Source organism: Liolophura sinensis, chromosome 10 (assembly GCF_032854445.1).
Source record: "Liolophura sinensis isolate JHLJ2023 chromosome 10, CUHK_Ljap_v2, whole genome shotgun sequence".
Classification (NCBI taxonomy): Eukaryota; Metazoa; Mollusca; class Polyplacophora; order Chitonida; family Chitonidae; genus Liolophura; species Liolophura sinensis.
In genome coordinates this window covers 3,994,930-4,009,378 of record NC_088304.1, presented here as the reverse complement: position 1 = coordinate 4,009,378, position 14,449 = coordinate 3,994,930, and the positions used below count along the sequence as shown (strand labels likewise).

The 14,449-nt window shown below is 38.8% G+C and overlaps 1 protein-coding gene across 1 annotated transcript in view; it reads right to left on the bottom strand.

Moving 5' to 3' along the window:
• Positions 1–13,745, bottom strand: part of LOC135476206 (metabotropic glutamate receptor-like protein E) — a 32,915-nt gene extending 19,170 nt beyond the window's left edge. Inside the window, exon 1 of the mRNA XM_064756153.1 lies at positions 13,613–13,745. The gene's annotated coding sequence lies outside the window, so the exon portion shown is untranslated. The remainder of the gene's footprint in view (positions 1–13,612) is intronic.
• Positions 13,746–14,449: the final 704 nt, after the last annotated feature.

Below are 14,449 nucleotides of genomic sequence, written 5' to 3'. Positions count from 1 at the left end.
ATATCCGTTATTCAGACATGTCAGAAGCGTAGTTATATCTAATTCCACTTCTGTGTGATGGTTTGGGCATCAGCAGTTTCACATGAAGTACATGATATGATACTGCAATTATCAACACGTTTATATTGTGAGCACCAAGTGACTCTGTTTACACTTTTACATCGTATACATGTGACGGTTTATGTATGAACACTTTTATACAGTAGCCCTCATGTGTCATGTAAGCATCAACACTTTCACACTGTGTAGATAATACGGCTGAAAAATCATCAATGTAATAAAGACGTAAAGTATAGAGAGAAAACCAGAGCAGCGACGAAAGTGAGATAGCTGGCAAATGGTCACACGTCATCGGTGAAATACGGTCTCTTGTTAATTTACCTCAGTTGGGGTGTTATTCTAACTGTTCATGTAAAAGCATAAATAGTAGCACATTACACACCCCCTAGCAACATGACTTAAGCAGTATTAGGTAAAAATAAAACGCAGTGATGTTAATTGCAATTTATTAGACGTCACTGGAGTAGAGTTACTCAAAATGCGGTGTTGTAATCACATGTAACATAGAATCACAACACCTTTACACTGTTTAGATAATAAGAATGTACAATCAACTTTCACCTGTCTACGTAAGATAACTGAATCAGAATCAACGCTTCCATAACTACTGTGTAGTGCCTATATTAACATTCGAAATAAAACCTCGACAGATATTCGCGTTCTATGCAGTACTTTCAGTGTCTGCAGTTTTATTTACATTTCAAGCCAGGGATGTCGTCAAATTCTTTTTCATCATGACTGAAAACCGACGTCTTGCTCCCAAGCATGTATAGTCGGTACTTCTACATTATATATTTGTCGTGTATTTTAAACACGATCAAGCATGAAGTTTCCGGACACTGATACTTCTGTACACCATGCCTATCCTATCTGTTGAGATTGTATGCTACAAGTATTGTAACTTCCTCCCGTATAGCGGGTTCACGCACCTGCCCACTCATCCATGTGTAACGAGAAAAGCGGGTAAAGGTGACAGGCTCATGATGGCTCATAGAAGCCCAGACGCCGCACACATGTATGTTATATACCCCGTATTAAACAATATTAGGCTCTACATTACTGTGTTGTGAATTACTTGTTTGGACGGGCGCGTACATGCAGTGGGGCATGTTGATATACGGGAAATTCCTGTTATAACTGCTGAAGACGTCATGACCGCTTGCTTGCGGAGATTATTAGAATAAAAAAAAACAGAGTTTAACCCACTTTGTTACATTCTGCCGTCATTGTTTAACTGCATGTAGGTGTTAAGATCGAGTTTGTGCGTCTTGATCTTAAATCTAAGGCATACCACTCACTTCATAGAGTTCTAATGATTTTAATCTTGTGTCAATACCCAAACCATTAAAGGGAAGGCTGACTTGGAATAAACTTAATTCGAATTAATAATTTAATTTAAACAAGTGCCAGCTTTGAGTCCAATTTAAACCAGTTTTGTCGTAACTTTCGCCTAATATAAAAAGCAGATCACTTTCAAATGTCATGGGTGCGTGATGAAAATCTTTCCCTATAGCATTTGACTGGAGTGCATTCACAAATTTTTTACCCTTAAATCCTTCACAAACTATTAAATGGCATGTTGGAAATTCAGCCGGAAGGGAAATCATGCTCCTTGGAGAATTCAACGGATCCCAAATTTATTGTTGATCAACAGCGTGACTTTGGTGAGATTCTATTGAATGTCTGAAGGTGAATGGTCGTGGTCTCACACCAAACTGGCCGGAGTTCAGCCATATCGTGGCGATTTAAAAACTCTGCATTGGCTCTAGTTGGCCATCCACCTCATTTTGACAGGGTTTGTCCGATGTTGTTCAACATAAATTAAACCGTGCCTATGCATAAAAAATATGGGTTTCAAGCCACGCATTAAGTCCTAATTGTTGACGGAATTCCAGGAAGGTCATATCACGGCGTCAAGGTTACATCATAGTCCAGAACAAAGGGATTTATTTGTATCCTGTAATGTTGAAAAGACCAATTTGTTTTGTTTTGTTTTGCAAGACGTGGGCATCAAGTAGAGAATAAGAGAATTGTGTACGTAAAGTATCACGGCAATTGATTTCAGGAACATGTGTTTAATTGTCACTCGTTCGCCTTCATTTCAAGGTTTTGTTGCAGCGAGACCCTCAGTGTAATGATGTGAATGTTGACAATTTGCTGCGCAGGCAGTCACTTTTGACACAATGACACAGTGTTTACCTCCAACAAACCGGTTCGACTGACAGGTGAAACAATTTACAAACGTCTGAAAGAGTCTAATTAGCCCAACGAGAGCTCACACTAGCGTTTAGAGGAATTCGTGAAAAAGAAAATCCGGGATTCATTTATTGTAATTGGATACGTCTGTCTGGTACAAATTTGATCGCCGGAAGCAAAGGCTGAAATAGGTTTGACTGCCACTCGTCACACTTACTGTGTAATTGTCACTCGTTCGCCTTCATTTCAAGGTTTTGTTGCAGCGAGACCCTCAGTGTAATGATGTGAATGTTAACCACTTGTTTTAAAAACATATAAATGTTGTATACTGGAATGTTTATATATACAGGGGCCAATCAGTGATAGTCTATTTAAATATAAGCGTCATGTCCGACATTCGTATACCATTCTTAGTCCGTAAAGGGCGTTCCAAGTCGATAATCGGAAGATCCATTTCCAACACAACGTTTAACACCAGCTCTCAAAGGCAAAGGTATGTAAGAAATTATACAAATAGGAAATAAAGCCGGTAACACACAAGAGAGAAGCAGTCATACAGAACAACACCCCCGTTGTGAATGATATTGGAAACAAATTAAAAAAAGTAAGGGCGTAAAGTCATCACAAATTCCAGTGAGCTTCTTCAGGTGTTTAAGCTCCATAAGCATCCTGTGGTATTTAAGTTTATGTCTAAGCGCCATCAGCTGTTCAACAAAACTCATACCTAGGAATGTATATAGGCATAACTATTTCTGCTGCTATCTCATACTTGAGATGCACAGATGAAAGCAATTAACATACAATAAGATTACGTCATATCAAGTAAAACCAGGTCTGAGCATCGACACTGACAGTTGGCATATTCCCGCCTCAGGCATGGTTTTATTATAAGTCCGGGGCCTCCGTGGCTCAGTTGGTTAGCGCGCTAGCGCAGCGTAATGACCCAGGAGTCTCTCACCAATGCGGTCGCTATGAGTTCAAGTCTTGAGTACGGCGTAAAACACCAATCAAATAAAAATAAATCAAATTCCGTATGTAAATACTTAAAAAGTAGTAACCCACACAGCTCATATCCGCATGGCATAACCAATATTAGGTGATGTAAGTGCAGTGATTTTAACAGCACTTTATTAGAAGTCACTGGTCAAGGAATAGATGTGACGTTTAACAAACAATCAGATGAAAGCTATGCAAAAGGATCAGGTCGCGGTTTCTGCAGCTATGTGATATAAAAGAGAGTAAAATGAGTGCAGTGACGACGACAGTTTGACAGTTGTTAAAAACAGCCGCTTACACGCCTCCAAGCACCCTGGCTTAAGCAGAACTGTGCAGTGATGATAACTGCAACTTATTAGACGTCACTGGCCTCATATTCCAAATACTATGTTCTCATTCCAATGAAAAGAATACAAAGGGACCATGCCTTGGGGATGCTTTAGTTCACCAATATAAATATGCAGTATAAAGTATTACAATCATATGGAGAGTATAACCAGCGAAACAACGACAATGTCATACAATGTGGTTGCCAAATGGTCACCTAAGGGGCTTGGGGGCTGTGTTTTCATCGTTCATCGCCACGTTGGATACATGAGCAATTGCAATCAAAGCGCTACATATTTTATTATCGATAACTTATATTCTAGCATGAAACACGATTTGAACACTGATTTCACTCATTCGCCTAGAACATACCTTTCGTCTTTCCAGCATCATTGAAAACTGTTGACTGCCTCTCTCTGCATGATTTCGCTCTGTACTTTGGTACTTTATATACTTTCTTGTTAGTTTGCGTTCAACGTCATTATGGAATTTGACCTTGTGATTATAGACCTTGAACGTTCATCATGGTTTATGGCTGACATACGAATGTCTATTTCGATGCATAGCGACGTAACCAGTGAAATCCGGCTTCTTGTAAATTATTGAGGTTTTGTAAACCCGACTTAAGATATTTCCTTTCTGTCTTGTCCTGTATATTTATTTTCAAATTGTGTCTTACTTGAAATAAAATTTTACGCCTGGAGTATTGTTAATGTCTTTCCAGGATCATTCACAACAGATGTGTTGTTCTTTTGCCTATGAAAAAAGGATAAAACTTCTACAGTGTTTTGTCACGAATGTCTGTGTATGGATTCTGTCGCAATATATAATGTAGAGGGGAATGTACGGCTTTGTCATGGAAAAGAATGTTGTGTTTAATTAACAAATACGAAAAAAATAAACAAATTAAGTATTGTGTGACGGAAGAACATAATGTGCTTAATCTCGAGCTTAATCTAGGAGACATTATAATTCAAAACACCCAGTAAAATTTATAAGAATATGACAAATCTATTCTTTATGCATGGATGAAATAATAACCCGAGCATTAAGGAAATGTATTAACTCTCCGTACAAAGTGGCACAATTTCCCATGTTATTCACTGAAGAAAGGAATCTTCACCGTTAAATCCGGCAACCCTAAAAACAGCTAGGATTAAAGAAATCTTAAAGGCTTACGGCAATGTATACATGAGATGAATCACAAAATTTGAGGAGAAAAAAAGCATTTTATACCTGTTAATACCATAAATAGTGTTCAAGATATTAACAGAGAATGTAAAATATAAAGAAAAGCATTTCAGTCAGATTTTTAATCACTTAAATACGACCGAGTCTTTTTAAATACCATCTGATAATACATCTATGCGCCTATTGAAATGTTTGTTTTTTAAAACTATCCTACGCTGTGCGGTGATACCATGCAACCTGCAATTAAAGACTTAACGTGAGTACAGACTTAACGTGAGTTTATTTCACCGTCCATTTTACCGTCCAAGACACATAACAGGTTTGTGCTCATCATAGTAACCGTTTTTGCCAAGCTTATTTTGTGATGGAAAAAAAACTAGTTCTTCTGCATGTAATGGGAAAAACAGTATACATATCTGACATTGACATGCACAATGTTAAAATATTTTGGGAGTCATTTTCTGATGAAATGCAAAGCCAGTGAAAAATTAATCAAATTAAGAGAATCTATAAGCGTCAAAGTCCGCCATTTCATACATCACTCACAAACCATGAAGGGGCGTCCCAAATCGATACTCACAAGACGTAGTTTCAAAAAAACATGAAACACCAGAGTTGGTAACACGTAAAAGAGAAGCATGTACTTGTCAGCTTTCAATGATGTAGGGAAGTGGAAATTTCATCCACATTTCATGCTCGCATTTCTTGAATACTTTCCATTTCGAATACTAATATAACAATGAGATACAGAAATCTCACATTTTTATATTAGGTCGAGAGTAAACCGCAGAAAAGACGCTTGGCTTAGATTTCCATCAGTCAGCACCAAATCTCAAATTTTAACTCGCGCCACGCGAAGCCTTACGGTACATACACCTCCATACTACATGCACATACGCAATGAAAATGACATTAAATTTCTTTACAAAAGACTATCTTTCGCATTTATATAAATACTTACCTCATTCGTATTTCAATTATCTGCGGTTTAAAACGGTACAGTTTTAAATTATGAGTTTATATTTTTCATCTTACTTTAATTAAAACATTCATAACGAGATATATCTGCATGCCTGAATTTTTAATATTAGATTTACCGGAAATAAAGATTGAATGGATTCACGCAATAATTATAGTAGCGCAGTACAAAAACTATTACTATACATATTCAAAGGAACAAGGCGTGCTGCGGTTTAGAATTTGGCTTATGAATATTCATAACTTAGCAGCTCCATCCCAAATTTAATGATCAGTTAAACAGCCCTCACCTGTCGTGCAAGTAATATAGGTCCGATGTGGATGGACGCTGATCTTACGTCAAAATACTGGGTAAACAAATATACTCGATTTTTAACATATTAAACTGATATATAAGATAAAGTGTCAGCTTTACGAGGCTTTGCTATATGTATATGTACAACAATTGTCAGCAGGAAAAATTTCTATATAAATGCATAATCAAGTTGAGTTTCGAACACTTTGAAAGTAAGTAGAAGTTATTATGTCTGGTGGGACGAGATGAGGGGATAATTAGGGGTCATTAAAAACTTCACTGCTCTGGTTTTTCTCTCTATGTTTTAACTTGAGTCTTCATTGCACTGTATTCTACTGGTCGAAAAAGCATCCCCGAGGCCTGGTCCCTTTGCATTGTTTTTATGTGGTTGTATGTTAAATGTGATGACAACACAGCATTTTTAGGAATTCTAAATCAATAAGTTGCAACTCAAACGACCGAATATTTATTACTTGATTCTGTTTAAGCCACGATGATAGGGTTGGCGTTGAAATAATCTGTGCGTCAAAAGAGAAATTTGTGTACAAACGGTCAACCAACATTAAAGCACCGGTCAATAATCGCAAGGTCATTTTCTAAAGCAACGTTCAACACAAACCACTGATGAATTAAGAAAGTTTAGAAAGAACGAAATAAGGATTAGTTCATGCAAAAGAGAAAATCAATAGTTTTCAATGATAGAAAAAAAGGAAGGAATGTTCAAAGCGAATGAACTAAACCAATATCCAAATCGTGTATCGTACTAATTATATGTCGGCATCTCAGCTGCACTTTGATTTCAACTGTTAAATATCCAACATGGCGATCTAATATACCATGATGAATATACCATCCCTAGCTCTGGATTAAGCGAAAATAGACACATTTATGAAGTCTATGATTTACTTACAAGAGAATTGTACGTATTGTAAAAACTAATAAACTCTTGTTTTACTTATACATACACGATGAAAAAAATCAACCCATGAAACCGAATACACTGACAGGATTCTAACTCGCAACCATCTGATCATGAAACCGTCACGGAGAGCAAGTGTGTCAGACAGTTACACACGTGTATGCATCCGATTGTACTGACGTGCCAACGGGTCATGTTGACAATAGACATGTTCAGACAGATACAAGTCCCATAATTCATTCGTAATTTGATCAAGCTGATAGAAAGTTCCGCTATATCTGCTATAGACGAGAGATTACGGAGCAGGGGTGAGACATTCCAGAAATATTCCGGTCGGCAGCCTAGCCTGTGTTTGCACGGGAACAAAAACCGCAGCACATGGAGGGTTAACTGTACAATACACCAGCGTACACGTGTTATGTAGACTTGCGCGCATAAACATGGTTATTGTACATACTGTTCAGACCGTTTGAACGGGTGAACGACCCAAAAATATGTATTATGTAGTGAATTTAACCAAAGCAATTGGAGAAGTATCGTTATATGGTCGTACTGTGACGTGAGGTACGCTGATGGTCGCTAGCCTTCACCAGTTACGTCTGACCGTTGGTTAACTATCACACCATCGTCGCAGCTCTGGTATTGGTCTACATGCTATAGTTTTCCATCATTACAGCAAACATATTTTTTTTTTGTATTTCCGTTGTAAATCCAAAGTATTAAGCATTCCAGTTGTCAATGTGGGAGAGTCATGTTAAAGAGTGAGCATTCAGACTAAAGGTTGTATGAGGTATAGATGCAGGAATTTCAACCCTACATGTAGGTAAAACATTAAACAATGACATTCATATCCATGGGCAGTGGCCGATATATACTTACGATACACAGAAATGTATGAACACTGGCGTCTAATAAATGTATAACAAGTGACGTCTAATAAATTGCAATTAATATCGCTGCTTTTTTTTTCGTAACTCTGCTTAAGTCATGGTGTAATTTGCTACAATTTATGCATTTATATGAAAAGTTAGAATAAAGCCCTAACTGAGGTAAGTTAACAAGAGGCCTCATTTCACCGGATACGAGTGACTGTTTCCCAGCTATCACTCTGTCGTTGCTGCTCTGGTTTTTTCTCTCCATGCAGTACGTCTTAATTATATTGCATTAGTCATACGTCTGTTCAAACTAGCGTGGGTTCAAACGTCAGCAGTGAAATGTAAATCAACTACACAATCATTTTGAACTGAGTTAAGATCAGTGTTATACGTGTGCATAACTGACAAGCATTTATCAAATGGAATTTTGAAAGTTTGCATGTGATATCAAATTAATGTGTTCTGCTGACGTGCGAAATATGCTTACATTTAATGATGGATTAGCGTGCAATATGTGCATTTGAAAAGTATTAGCGCGGAATATGTGCATTTGAAAGGTATTAGCGCGGAATATGCTTACAACTAAAGAGACATGTTGGTGGATTATGAGTCTTGGAGGTTTAGCCCTTTCGCATTTTTTCATTTTACTGCATATTAAAAGCGATGAAATCACAACATTTGAGTAATTCTTGGCAATTGACGTCTATTAAATTATAATTAACATCATATAATGACCATTCGCCAGCTATCACACTGACGTCGCTGCTCTGGTTTTACTCTCTATGCTGTAGCCGTATTTCACTGGTTACTGGAGACCCTTCGCCAGCTATCACACTGACGTCGCTGCTCTGGTTTTACTCTCTATGCTGTAGCCGTATTTCACCGGTTACTTGTGACCATTCGCCAGCTATCACACTGCCGTTGCTGCTCTGGCTTTACTCTCTATGCTGTTGCCGTATTTCACCGGTTACTTGTGACCATTCGCCAGCTATCACACTGCCGTCGCTGCTCTGGTTTTACTCTCTATGCTGTAGCCGTATTTCACCGGTTACTTGTGACCATTCGCCAGCTATCACACTGCCGTCGCTGCTCTGGTTTTACTCTCTATGCTGTAGCCGTATTTCACCGGTTACTTGTGACCATTCGCCAGCTACCACACTGCCGTCCCTGCTCTGGTTTTACTCTCTATGCTGTAGCCTTATTTCATTGGTTACTTGTGACCATTCGCCAGCTATCACACTGCCGTCGCTGCTCTGGTTTTACTCTCTATGGTGTAGCCATATTTCACCGGTTACTTGTGACCATTCGCCAGCTATCACACTGCCGTCGCTGCTCTGGTTTTACTCTCTATGCTGTAGCCGTATTTCATTGGTTACTTGAGACCATTCGCCAGCTATCACACTGCCGTCGCTGCTCTGGGTGTATAAGTTGGTAAACTGTTCAAAAAGTATTTACACGAGCAGTTAGAATAAAACCCTGACTGAGGTAAATTGACATGAGGCCGTATTTCACCGGGTTACGTGTGATCATTTGTCAGCTGTCTTCCAGTCGTCGCTGCTCTGGTTATAATCTCAGCAGTAGTTTTAAACACGTATCAGTACGCAGTCAGTGCATTTCAAAATGATGGCGTTGACTTCGAAATGCACTCACAAATAATGAAATATCAGTGTCGAATATACGTGTTGGCTGTAAATGTTGTCACAATATGCGATGTGTGTTTCACAAAAAGTTAATCGTTTAGAATCGATGTAAATTATATGCTCCATTGTGTAGAAGTCTTATTGCTTGTACGTGATGTTTAAATCCAAAAAGGTTTCATTGTCAGCGCCATATGCTCTACAAATGGCCAATTGTCAGAGACAAGTATATTCCTTACAAATAGTCAGTAATAGATGTAAATATATGCTATACAAATGACAAAATGTATTATAAGTGTAAAGTACAGGGTAGTGCTTTACAAGTGGTCAGCTATGCACGTAAAAATGCTTGCTTGCGCAGCACAATAACTCAGGAGCTTCTCACCAATGCGGTCGCAGTGAGTTTCAGTCCAGCTCATGCATGCTGGCTTCCCCTTTTGTCGCAAGTGGAAGATCTGCCAGTAACCAGTGGATGGCTGTGCCTAGTTTCCTCCCACCGCAATGCTGACCACCGTCGTATAAGTGTAATAAGTTTGAGTATGGCGCGTAAAATATCCATTAAATAATTGAATAAATCAACGTAAAAATTATGGTTGGTGCACATAACATACCTGTATTATATACAAACGTTGAGGTGACGGTATAGGCTTCACGACTGAATCGAGCAAATGTACCTGTTTGAAACACGTATACAGACTGTACATCTGTAATAGCTCTATGGACCTGCCATGGTAAGGCGGAGAACTGGCCCCAGTGCTTTGCACCTGAACAAGCGAAACTGACTATGCATCTAGCTGTGAGAGACAACTGCAGACGCACTCGTAAGGCCACTTATTTTTCCAGTTCTGTTTTACTCTTCTATTCCTGTACTTCAGTAAACATGACTTATAAAGCTCCAAACGGCACTGATGAGATGTATAGGTCATAAAATCGAAACATGGTAGTCCACACCTACTCATATATTTTTATTCACACAAAAGTCTGTTTCCAATGAACCAAGACCAAAAAAGGTACAAACTCTTCCTTGAGGTGCAACCTGCTCTCCACATTAACTTGGTTAGTTCACTGTGCTATGAAGTATGACTGATAGTTGATGGCAGAAATATGGATTGGAAAGTTGCCAAAATATAACAAAATTGATCACTTTATAAAGTTATGTTTTACATATGAAGACAAACCTTACCCAAAACCAAACTTTGACAGCACGTAGAAATACATACATGAAAGTTTTAGTAAAGATATGGTTCTGGTTAATCTTGATCTTCATACTGTAAATTAAAAACACAGTGCCTCGTTTGAAGGAAAATGTACGTTTTTGATCGAGAGTGCAGTTTAGCTGGATTATTACTAAACAACCATCTCTTTTGTGGTCATATAACATATGGGTGCCTCACCCAAGTTGTATACTTCTGATTTGGAAGTATACACAGTTGTGCAGGGATTTTGAAATTTGCACTTTCTTATCGTACCTCTCTGGGACCGATTGTCCGCCTTACCCTACCAGGTCCTTTGGTATGGGTGATGTGTACGAGGTGCGCTGTTCGAACATGCGAACATTCAAACCACGTGAAAGAAATGCGTATATATACTGGGCATAAATGAACAGGTAATAATATTACATCTTGATCGTTGTCTTCACGGAATACCGCAGTGTTATCTGTACCCAATACAGTCTGCTTCCTGAAGAATTGCGAGCTCACCTGTGTCTGTGGCAAAAAATCCAAGCCGTACAATGTGTGTAAGAAATTTGTACAATGAAGTAAAACCTTGCCCATAATTGTGATGAAAAAGTCCCCTGTGCTTATACATCAATGTACCTAAAGATGCCTATAGATTGCTACATTATGAGCAAGCTGCGTATGTCTTACATTATAACATTTAAGATAAATGTGCACTTTTTTGTTCAGCCTGTGTATCCGTTCCGCCAGCCTTTGGCAATAATTATACTCATTTATTTGCCGGAGAGAGGTGGTTCACTCCAGGCAGTGTGCATGGAGACTCAATCAAGCTGCCTATCTCTTCTATTCCTAATGAATTATCATTAAACATTTAGGGACACAACAGTGTCCAGATTGGTTAAAGCACTTGAACTGATCGTATAGTTTAGAGCTACTGCCTTAACGGCGTAGTTGAGTTATACAACATACTTTGAATTGATGGATCTAATATTAATTTCAGTTTATTCGGGGGAAATTGTTTGTTATAGGTGACGTCACTAGATCTGTTCGCTAATGCGTTGGCTTACAGTTTAGCTGTGACTATAAGTAATGTTCTGGGCGTCGAAACATTGGTATACCGGCCGTCAACCTTCATGGCAGTTGCCAATCAGTAATCTCATGAACAACGTTCAACACAGCACTAAAGAACTTTGAAAGTACATACGGTAAGAAATGTACTTATAGTTTAACTTATGCAAAAAGACACAGCCCACAATTTCAATGATAATGGAAAGGCGTAAGGAATTTTCTAGCTAAATAAATGAAATCAGTCTCAAAATCGTGTACCAAGGTACTAGTATATAGTGTAATTTGCTACTATTTATGCAGTTACATGAACAGTTAGCATATACTGTAACTGAGGTAAATTTACGAGAGTCTGTATTTCACCGGTAACGCGTGACCATTTGCCAGCTATCAAACTGTCGTCGCTACTCTGGTTTTTCTCTCTAAGCCGCACGTCTTATAAGCAAAGGAGTTTGATGGAATATCGTTGACACGCTAGTTTTGTAGTATTAACTTGTGACGTTGATTGAAATCTACGCACATCGCACAGGATCTCGCAAATACAACTGCACCTTCGATATATTCTTGTACAAGGCTTGGTATGTAATTGGTGAAGAGTTGTGGGTTAGTGCTTGACTTCAGCCACGAAACCGACAGCCGCAGTGTAAGACTTCAGGGCAGCGTTAAACAGCAGTAAAAAGAATGCAGATGTTATCGTACGAGGGAGTTTACCCACGTGAAGCTATTACACTGGTTAAACTAAGTCGTATAATCCTGTTTGCAATTTAACAATACATTTACAACATTTTTTTCTCTTGTGTTACAATCATATAAATCAACCAACTAAGACGTTCTATGTGAATTATACTGCACGGCAAGATTATATTAACATGTTATGGGAAAATAATTAGCAATTATCTCTGTATTTATAGGCGTATTTGTGACATTAAGCAATTTAAGTGTGCGGTGCACGCTTGTATAATCATCACATGGTTACTGAGAAGGATATACACAGCGGGGTCTTGTTAACACGGAGCTAAAAGTAATCCTGAAAACAACACAGATCACTGAAAACACGTCGCTGAACAAAGGTGGATGTAATTTATTGTTTTATTTGACTAGAGTTAAGTAAGGTATGCTCAACAGTTTTTTTTTGACTTTTGTCACTGTGAACTGGTCTATGGGTGGGAGATACCCACGGTCGGGTTAATGAGGTTAATCACACCCTGTTCTGGGGCTGATGGGTCCAGTTGTTATAAACTCAGTGCTGTAAGCATGCTGTTGTAAAAATGATGCTTTAAATACAACGTTGAAAATATTGTGTTGTTTAAAAAAGAACACTTTAAATACAGCGATGCAAATTATTGTCGTAAAACAACTTGTGATTTAAACACAACACTGTACTCGTGGGTGAAACATGCAAAAGAGATTTTTGCACACAAGATGATGGAAACAAGCACAAATTAGCGATAGCTGCGAGACCCAGCAAAAAATCGATGTTACCTTATGCGAAATATTAGAAATCTGGACGAACGACCCACCCACTGACAGAATGATTTGAAAGGCTCTTTATCGGAGGTATAAAATGACGCTAGTAACACACAACGTTGTAAACAGAGCTCTTTAACACGTCGTTTTAAAAACTACATCATGAGCACAGATAGCTGGAAGTAGTTTGCTTGAAACGCAACGCTGTAAACATAATGTCGTAAAACATCATGACACTGACGAGATATACTTGTAATCATTGCTCTAAACATCGCTGTAAACATCGCTGTATAGACATTGCTTTTAACATGACGTGAACATTAACGGCATGCGCGCGACTGAATAATGAGATAACAGACCAGGATATCCAGATTCACCTGTTACTTATCAAATATGCAGACCTGTCAGGCTTAAAGAACTAAGCTTACCTGTAGCAGAAAAAAACTGGGCCAGGTTAAATCATGTATCAGTAAAGAAGGTTTAGGTAAGTCCAAATTGCGGGGTTTCAAGTGACCCGATCGGAAGTTGTCCGTGTGATGTGTCCGCACACCGTGGTGATATGGATTTAAGGAGTCATCCCCACAGCACCGACCTTGTGGATCTGTGCCCCTATGTGTGGTATCATATCTACCCCTTCACTCCTGTATATAGGCCCCAAGTTCTGCTTAACTGCATATGGCTGTTGAATTCCACGTGCGCACTCCCCCGTGACGCTGGCACGCTGTTTCTCCAGGTGACGCTTATGAGAACAGGTGAGGCAACCACCGTTATACACGCACCTGAGGAAACAAGTCCACTATTTTTATAACATTTGATCATTTTTATCCCTTCTCCACAAACGTTATAGAAATTGGAAGAAAACCGAGTTTGAAAATTCGGCATCATTAAAGGGAACGTCACCAGCTTGTATACCTGAAGCAAATATTCGCTGGCTGTGTGTACCTCGGCTACATTTTGTATTCAATGCCCTATGAATAGCCCATTTTTTTTATATCTACACCGTCCCACGGTCGACAGGCCCACAGCAACTCGGTCAAACTGGTTTGCTAGCTATTCATAAGAGAAGCCGCTGTGCCGTTGACGAGTGTATTCGGTAAAATTCGGTCTCGCCCATCCAAAAGTTCATGCTTGCTTCTCAATCACAAGGAAAGTTAACCACATTTTTTTTTCAAGAGGTAATGACTTGTAAATGAAATAAAAATAAACCATCAATTTAATGCGTTATAGCGCCATAATTCTCCAGAGGATACACATATCCATGTATA